The following is a 9301-nucleotide window of genomic DNA, read 5'->3' as shown; positions in this document are numbered from 1 at the left end:
ACTGTGTCAGGAAATATAATTTTCGCTGCTGGAAATATCGACCAATATTCAGTTTCCGGAAGCATCGCAGTGGTGTTTAATTGCTCACACGTAAATTTATTGAATGGTTTGTTTGATTAAGTTCACAATTTCTTAAATAATAAAGTAGTTCAAAAAAACTTTTCTAAACAGTGAATTGCTCGAAATACGCATTTAACACGGATTCGGCGGATAAAAATATCACTTCCGACTTTGTTAAATGGATTGATTAGAGGAACTGGGTAAAATCCGCTTGCTTGCGTCTTATAAGATGATGATAAATTTAAGTAATATGGGAAAATAGTTTATTATTAATGATGCCAAAAGAGGAAAACATTCAAAACTGCGTGCACGTTCGAAAAAGAATCATTGATATTGGACTTTGTATCTAAAAAGAATGCAGGGGAAGAGGCCACGTCGTCACAATTTGATACCCGAAAGTAAGCCGATTGATAACATTTTATTCAATCATTTAAGCTGAACTTTTATCAGTATTAAACTGATTATATCGCATTTGTCCTTTAATGCATTCAATGTTAGATCTGAAATATTTTCCCTTATGTTCACTGATAGTGAAATAATTTAATATAATATGTTAATGTAATCTAATTTAATATAAATATTGCTACGAAATTTCCGGAGATCGTTTGGATAGTGGGAGTTATATGGTGTGGAGAACACTCAATCAGCAGGCGGTAGTAGAAAATGAAACAACGACGTTTATTTACACGAAGACACACAGGACAACACAAAGACGACAACTATTTACAGTACACAATTATCTTCAGCCGAGACGTGCAGACAACAGCACACAACAGACTCTAATGCAGACCGTAGCGCACAACTTAATTCAGCACTCACTTGACTCCGTCGCTGCTCCGCTAATCTTTGGAAGGCCAGTTCTTGCTGTCGATTCCGACTACTCTCCGACTCCACTGGTCCACGACTCCATTCACCACGACGACTCTGGTTCACTCTACTCTACTCCGCTTCCGACTTCTCCTCAATTCACCGCTCCGGTTCACGACTACTCTTCGACTCCACTGGTTCGCAACCCAATTCACCGCTGGTTCGGCAGCTACGGTTGCTTCCTTTTATAGGTCTCAGGAGGCGGGGCTAGAAGCCTCTCAACCAATCAGGAACGTTTGAGGCGTATCTCCGTTCCTACTGGACGGATCGGGAAAATTCTCGATGTTTTGGGTATAATCTATTTTGGCGCCAAAGTCGCCAAATGGTCACCAAGTTTGTAGCCAAGCTCCGGGACCCTCCGACGCGCCACCGGACTCCGTCCAATATCGATGACTGTAAAACATTCTTTCCGATGGTGGAACCAACTATGCTGGGAAGCAGCATTACAGATTCGTAACAATATACATTGTGTTTTCATGCGATGGCCAAATCAATCTATTTATTTAAACCATAAAAGATTTTTAATATTGATGTAGTCACTATAAGATGTTGTTAGGTTAACTAATTACGTAATAACTTAAGACAGAAGGACCCTTAAGTAGGGACTGAATAAATTGACCGACTTGATATTACATGGATCTCACAACTTTTTACGATAGAAGAACTGAGTTGCGGGATTTGGTTTTTTTACGTTATGTTTTTGATGGCATGTTCTTTTTTACATATTATTTAAATATTATTGAATGTAGAATCTTATGAATATAGTTCCCCCAATAAGTTCTTTTTAAAAATAATTATTATTCTTAGACAAGTTAATATTTTAAAGTTTACTAATAATAAAGTTAAAGTTTACTAAATATTGAGACTTTGAGGTTTTCAGTTTGCTCAGAGGAAAGAGCATGAAATCAAATTAGTATATATTGAATGAATTATGTTTACAATTTCAAATTATGAAATATAAAACGTATAGATACCTTTTTCTAAATCTATAAAACTTATGAATCAATAATTTCATTTTAATTTGTAGAAATCATTAAAGGAAAACAAACAAAATCACGCTTTCATAATTTTTATTTATACATTACAAAAAATATATATAGGTAAAATATATGTGATAATTATTTGAAAAAATATGATCAAATGGATGTTTCAATTTACTTATTAATTAAAAAAACTTAAAACTATTTACTATTTATCAACATTTATTTTCCTAGACACTTAGAAATAATATAAACACAGTATGACAAGAATGTCAATGTAAATGATGAAATCAATTTTATTCAACAAAAACATCCTATATGCTAAACAACAGTTGTTTTTTTTTTATCAGCAATAAACAAATAATGTTGAACAATACACTTTAAAGCAGAACATTTATGATTTTTTTTTTAAATGCTAAAGTTACATTGATAAATATTACATTGAATGAATATTATAAAATAAAACAAAAACATACAATTCAGTAAATAAGGTCATGATATATATATAATGTATGTATTCGAAGGATATTATGCATTATTTTGGTTAAAGCAGAGTGCAGGTTTGAAGACATAGACGAGACGTTGTATTTTTAATTCTCTTTAATATCCATCTCGGGAAAGCAATTTATTTACAATCAGACGCAGCGTGACACAAAAGCAGAAATAACAAAAAATAGCGAAACAAATGATCACTAGTCTTATATAACATAGGATTTCCGACCACGCGCCAATTCAATACACGTGGTGATATTTGACGCCTTTTCAAGGACACCGAAGGGATCCCTTTCATTTGATACGTAGTACTGATGGCGCATTAGTTTTACAGAGGAATGAATTAAACCGAAGGTGGAATTGGATCACAAAATAAGAGAATATTTTAGAATGAAGTTACTGTGGGTTAAATTAAGATAAAATGTTGGAAATTAATTAAATTGAAATTAGAATTAAAATATCATTACAATTTTCTTCCCACCGCAATCCATGGAAGTGCATTGGGCCCTTTGACACACAGCCATACCTTGCAGTGGTGTCTGAGTAAATTTAATTTAAAAGTATATTGAAAGTGATACCTCAGTTTCCCTTGCCTTTACATTATACAAATATTAATACAGACATCCCATTCATTTTAAATTATAAGCATAAAAAGACTTAAATTTCTGAAAATATTAAATAAAAATCTTAATAATCAACAATAACAAAATATTAAAATTTAAATGATATAGAGCACAAAGCTATTTTGAACATTTTTCTGTAAAAACTCAATTGATGAACTTTATTTAATGAAGACACTCTATGGTATTTTTGTCTATATTATTCTTAAATGCTAAAAAGTCTGACTCAACAAAATTATTAATTAGAAATGAAATATTAATTAAATATAATATCAATATTGCTATGATTTCACTCAAATGAAATTACAGTATGATTTATGATTTTAAATAAAGTATTGTAGCTGTAAATAAAAACACAATATTCAAAACTTCAGGTAAAAAAACTTGGACATGAAAATAATACTTGTAAAATTGAATGGTTTTATATAATGCAAGATTCATGTATTTCAAATAAATCATTTGGAAGTGATAAAAATAACTGCACAATTCAAAAATATCAAATGAAAAAGTTGGAACCAAAAGTAATAAATGCAAAATTCAAAGATTTCAAACAAAACACTTGTGAATGAATGTAACAAACACAAGACTCAAAACACTCATATGATTAAAAGTTTTGGAAATATATAAAAAATATTTGGTAATTGAAAAAAAAAACCATTTGTATATTGCAAAAAACAAGTAATAGAGGAGAGCTTAATAACTGTCAGGGTTGTAAAAATTTCCCCTGAGGTATTCACTACCTTGATCTTATTATCACCAGTGTTATTATTTTCAACAATATGTAAAGACATATAATTATTATTAGTATGCAAGTTGGTAATAATTTTCCCATTTTGAAATATTTTGTTTTCATCACAATCTATAATCAATTTATATAAACTACAATCTGGAAGTCCTAAGATCATATAAGGTAAAGGATTGTCCATAATATATAATTTGATTTTCTTATTTATTTGGCCAATTTTTAAATATATATCACAAATTTGGGTTAACTGGAACGTTCCACGAGCTTGTTTGACTCTAATAGGGTTTACATTCTTTCTTGTCAAGTTAAGTTTTTGCACAATATCTACAGATATAATTGAAAGAGTGGATCCTGCGTCAATAACAATATTTATGAAGATTATAAACATTGTCCAAGTTAGCTAAACTTGGTAAAGTTGAGATATGTCCGGACACTAATAATTGTAACTGCCCTGATCCAGGGGCCTCATTAGAAGAATTTGGTCTCATTTTAGAATTTTGAAAACAGCCTAGAGGGACTTCTGTGCACGGGGAAGTCAAATTGGCTGTTATTGGAGTATTGGTTATAAATTGAGGTTGATAAAAAGGACATACTTGTGTCCAATTATAAACATTTGGAATACCTATTTGAGTTCAAATTCTGCATGGCGAAGAGGGTAATTTTCGTTGAAAATGAAAATTATGACTATAATTATTGTAATTATTGGAACATGGCCTTATTGAATTCTGATAATTTTGTCTAAAATTATTGTGAGCTCGAGGAGTAAAAGAATTTTGATATCTATAATTAAAATTTTGCCAAGGTGTAAAAGCTGCTGGTTGCCTTAATCTGATTCTGGTTTCATTATACCTGCCTGGGTTTGGTTTTGAAGATTCTTCCCTTTTTAATAGTTTAGTTGATATTGTAAGCCATTTTGTAGGGATGCAAGAAGCTTTTATGCTTATTAATTGTTTTAGTTGCTTTGGCAATCCATCAGCAAGACCTTCTAATACCAGTTGTGGATTAAGACCTAACTGTCTGCCACAATTTAATTTTTGATGAAAATAATCAACTAATTTAGAATTTTTTTAAATCGAAATTCAATTGTGAAAAGTCAGAAAAATTAACAATATTGAGTTGAATAAACTGGTCAGTTAATATACAACATAAATCACCAAAATTATCAATATTTAAACAACTATTTATATAATGAATTAAAGCTGACACTTTAAGAAATTTTGCAATATTTTTAATTTTCTACAAATCAGTTTTGTTATTTTCTTGACAAAATTTGTTGAAATATAAAACCATAAATCCACTGTCATTCAATTTTCGGGATCAAAAGGGATTATGGAGGGTTCTTGGGCTATTTGATCATTTTTTTCTTTATCAATATTATTTTCTAAACTTTGAGGGCTAGACACATTTATTTTATCTGGGTCAGTCATTTTTCCAGATCTTAACAACATTAAAGTATATTTCAAATAAAAAACATTATAAATTTATGCATAAAATTTTAAAAAAATAAACTTGATAAATGACTAAAAATTCAATATTTTAAATAATACTATAAAAATATAATTTGCAATAATTCTGAAATTCAAAAATGAAAATCAAAAGAAAAGAAAAACACATAATATAAATCTTGATTTTCACCCGTTGAGCCAGGAAACCTTAACCACTTTTTGATGAATCACTTTTTTAATTAATCACAAAAATGCAATTTTGAGCACTGGAACAGGCACTGGAGATTTCGCCAGGTGATTATTAGTTTTGTGATGGAAATATAAAAAGGAAATGACGTCGAGATCTAAGCAATTCATTTACAATCAGACGCAGCGCGGCAAAAAAGCAGGAATAAGAAAGAAGTGCGAAAAATAAATGATTACTAGTCTTACATAAAATAGGATTTCCGGCCACGCGCCAATTCAATACACGTGGTGATATTTGACGCCTTTTCAAGGACACCGAAGGGATCCCTTTCATTTGATACGTAGTACTGATGGCGCATTAGTTTTACAGAGGAATGAATTAAACCGAAGGTGGAATTGGATCACAAAATAAGAGAATATTTTAGAATGAAGTTACTGTGGGTTAAATTAAGATAAAATGTTGGAAATTAATTAAATTGAAATTAGAATTAAAATATCATTACAATTTTCTTCCCCAGTGGAATTGGATCACGAAATAAGAGGATATTTTAGAATATATATATATATGTGTGTGTGTGTGTGTGTGTGTGTGTGTGTGTGTGTGTGTGTGTGTGTGTGTGTGTGTGTGTGTGTGTGTAATATTATTTGTTCTGAAGCATGATGCAGTTTGAAGACAGTGAAGAGATTCCTTTTATCTTTTTAAATTCTTTTAATATCCATCGGGAAAGCATAATTATTTACAAGCAGAGACGCGGACAAGACGTCCGCCACAGAGCAGTACAAAAGCCGGAGTGTGGAAAAAGGGCCGAAATAAATTATCCCTCGCCTTATATAACCTTAGATTTTGATAGGGAAAATATTTCTTCACAGTGCTAATATATTATTAAGAGTCTGATAGGGATTTCTGACACATGTCAATCACATGTAAGGGAAACACAGGGATCTTTTAAGAAAGAATGTGCTTACTGGACATTTTTACCCCTTCACGCCGGAGCGTGTGAAAATATCGGCGTTTAGCTGACTAAACAATTTTATAAAGCTTCTCTTGAATTAATTAAGTAGAGAAAGTGGAATTGGATCACGAAATAATAGAACTTACTATCACGAAATAATAGAACTTACTATGGGCTAAATTAAGATAAAATCTTGGAAATTAATTAAGTTGAAATTAAAGTTTAAAATATCATTACATTTTTCCCCCCACTGCAAGACGTGAAAGTATCTCGGGCCCTGGACACACAGCCTTACCTTACAGTGGTGGTCAAGTAAGAAAAATTAAAATTTAAAAGCATATTAAAAGTGATACCGAAGTTTCCCTTACCTTCACATTATGTAAACATTAATTCAGAAATCCCATTCATCATTTTACATTAGAAATGTAAAAAAGACCAAGAATTATAATTGTGAAAATATTACATAAAAACCTTAATAATAAACAGTAATAACAAAATATTAAAACTTAAATGATTTAGTGCACAAATATGTTCTTGTTATTATTCTGTAGTTCATTAAATTTGATGAAAATAATCTGATAGTCTTGCTTATATTATTCTTAAATTCTAGAAAGTCTGACTCATCAAAATATTTAAATTAGAAATAAAGTATTAAATTTAATATCAATATTGTTATGATTTCACCCAATTGAAATGTCAGTATAGTAATGATTTTAAGTTGTTTGTTTGTTTGTTTGTTTCTTATGGCACTTGCCACTGACAAGCCCACTGTTAAGACAGCGATTTAAGCCTGAGGGGGTACGTCTCTTATTTTTTATAGCAGCGCCAACTAGGGCCAAGAGTACGACTTTGCCACTCACGCATCACTCATTCGCTTGCACAACCCCTTTTTACAGGAAGGCACATTCACACATCTCACAGATAGAACAACAGAAGAACAACCATGCCCAAACCGGGACTCGAACCCGGGACGCCCAGATCACGGGGAAGACGCGCTACCCCCATGCCAGGACGCCGGCATGATTTTAAGTAAAGCATTTTAACAGTAAATAAAAACACAAGATTCAAAACTTTCAAATAAAAAACTTGGATATCAAAATAATACTTGCAAAATTGAAATATTTCATATTAAACACTGGAAACTGAAACCATAAATATAAGATTCAAAAATATGTAATGAAAATCTTGAAAATGAAAATAATACTTGTAAAATTGAATGGTTTCATATAAAACTTTTGGAAATGTAAACAAATGTGAGATTCATATATTTCAAATAAATCATTTGGAAATGATAATAATAATTGCAAAATTAAAAATATCAAATAAAACACTTGTGAATGAATGTAACAAACGCAAGACTCAAAATACTCTTATAGTATTTGGAAAAGAAAAGAAAAATATGTAATATAAAAAAATATTTATATTTTGTATAAAACAAGTATTTGGACACAGTGATAACAGACGGCAGCTCAATAACTGTCAGAGGTGCAAATATTTCCCCTGAGGTATTCACCACATTTGTCTAATTATCATGTGCCATTAATTATTAAGTATATAAGAATCTTGGTATGCTACTTTTTTCTTTCACAAGGTTTGTATGCATAATTTTTAAAAACCTTTGAGTTAGATAAATTTAATAAAATTGGGGAAATCATTTTTTTCTTAGTTATTAATAGCAAGCATATAAATTTCAAATTCAACAAATTATAATATTATGAATAAATTTTAAATAGATATGAAAAAATTTAAAAACTCAATATTTTTAAACTAAAACTCATGATATTTTGAATAATAATATAAAAAGATTATTTGCAATTATATTATAATAGAAAAATGCAATTTAAAATCAAATCAAAAGTACAGAATATAAATTTTGAATTTCATTCGTTGAGTCAGTTGATGGATGATTTTTTTTTCTTTAAACACTGATCACTTTTTGAAGAATAATCACTTTTTTAATTAATAACAAAATGCAATTTTGAGCACTGGAACTGGAGACTGAAGACTACGGCAGGTGACTATTATTTTGGTGATGACGTAAATCACAAGTGATATTTTGAAAATCTGGTTGATTCACTTTAGCACTGGAGACCACTGACGAGTAAAGTAGGCGATTATTATTGTGATGATGATATAATAAGGAAATTATGTTGATATCGGAATTATTCAGCACAGGTAAGGAGCCACAAATTTTTTATGATGACAAGGAGAATCAACTCCTTGAAGATATAAGGAGCACACACATGACGATATGGAGAACAAGGGTATTAAGCAGCAGTGTCGGATGAAGTCACAGGTTAGGCACGGTACCATCGACGATGCGGTAACATGACGGAATGCAGGGGATATTGCATCGGTTGACATGGAAAGACGCAGCGAAGCCATGCCACGGCAGACTGTAGACGGCTGGTCATTTCGAACCACGGCCACGGAGATACAGCAGACGGCTGATCGGAACGAAGAGCGTCGGCGAAGAGCTATTGCACGATTCATTTTCCTTTCACGCGGTTTTAATTTTAATCCTTTCAGTTCATTTGACAATTTTTCACAGGCAACTATCCTTGTCGACTTTTTAATATGTAATATTATTTGTTCTGAAGCATGATGCAGTTTGAAGACAGTGAAGAGATTCCTTTTATCTTTTTAAATTCTTTTAATATCCATCGGGAAAGCATAATTATTTACAAGCAGAGACGCGGACAAGACGTCCGCCACAGAGCAGTACAAAAGCCGGAGTGTGGAAAAAGGGCCGAAATAAATTATCCCTCGCCTTATATAACCTTAGAATTTGATAGGGAAAATATTTCTTCACAGTGCTAATATATTATTAAGAGTCTGATAGGGATTTCTGACACATGTCAATCACATGTAAGAGAAACACAGGGATCTTTTAAGAAAGAATGTGCTTACTGGACATTTTTACCCCTTCACGCCGGAGCGTGTGAAAATATCG

The sequence above is a fragment of the Argiope bruennichi genome, chromosome 10 (genome assembly GCF_947563725.1).
Source record: "Argiope bruennichi chromosome 10, qqArgBrue1.1, whole genome shotgun sequence".
NCBI classification, from domain to species: Eukaryota; Metazoa; Arthropoda; class Arachnida; order Araneae; family Araneidae; genus Argiope; species Argiope bruennichi.
The sequence above is the reverse complement of the archived record's forward strand: the minus strand, read 5'-3'. Positions refer to the sequence as shown.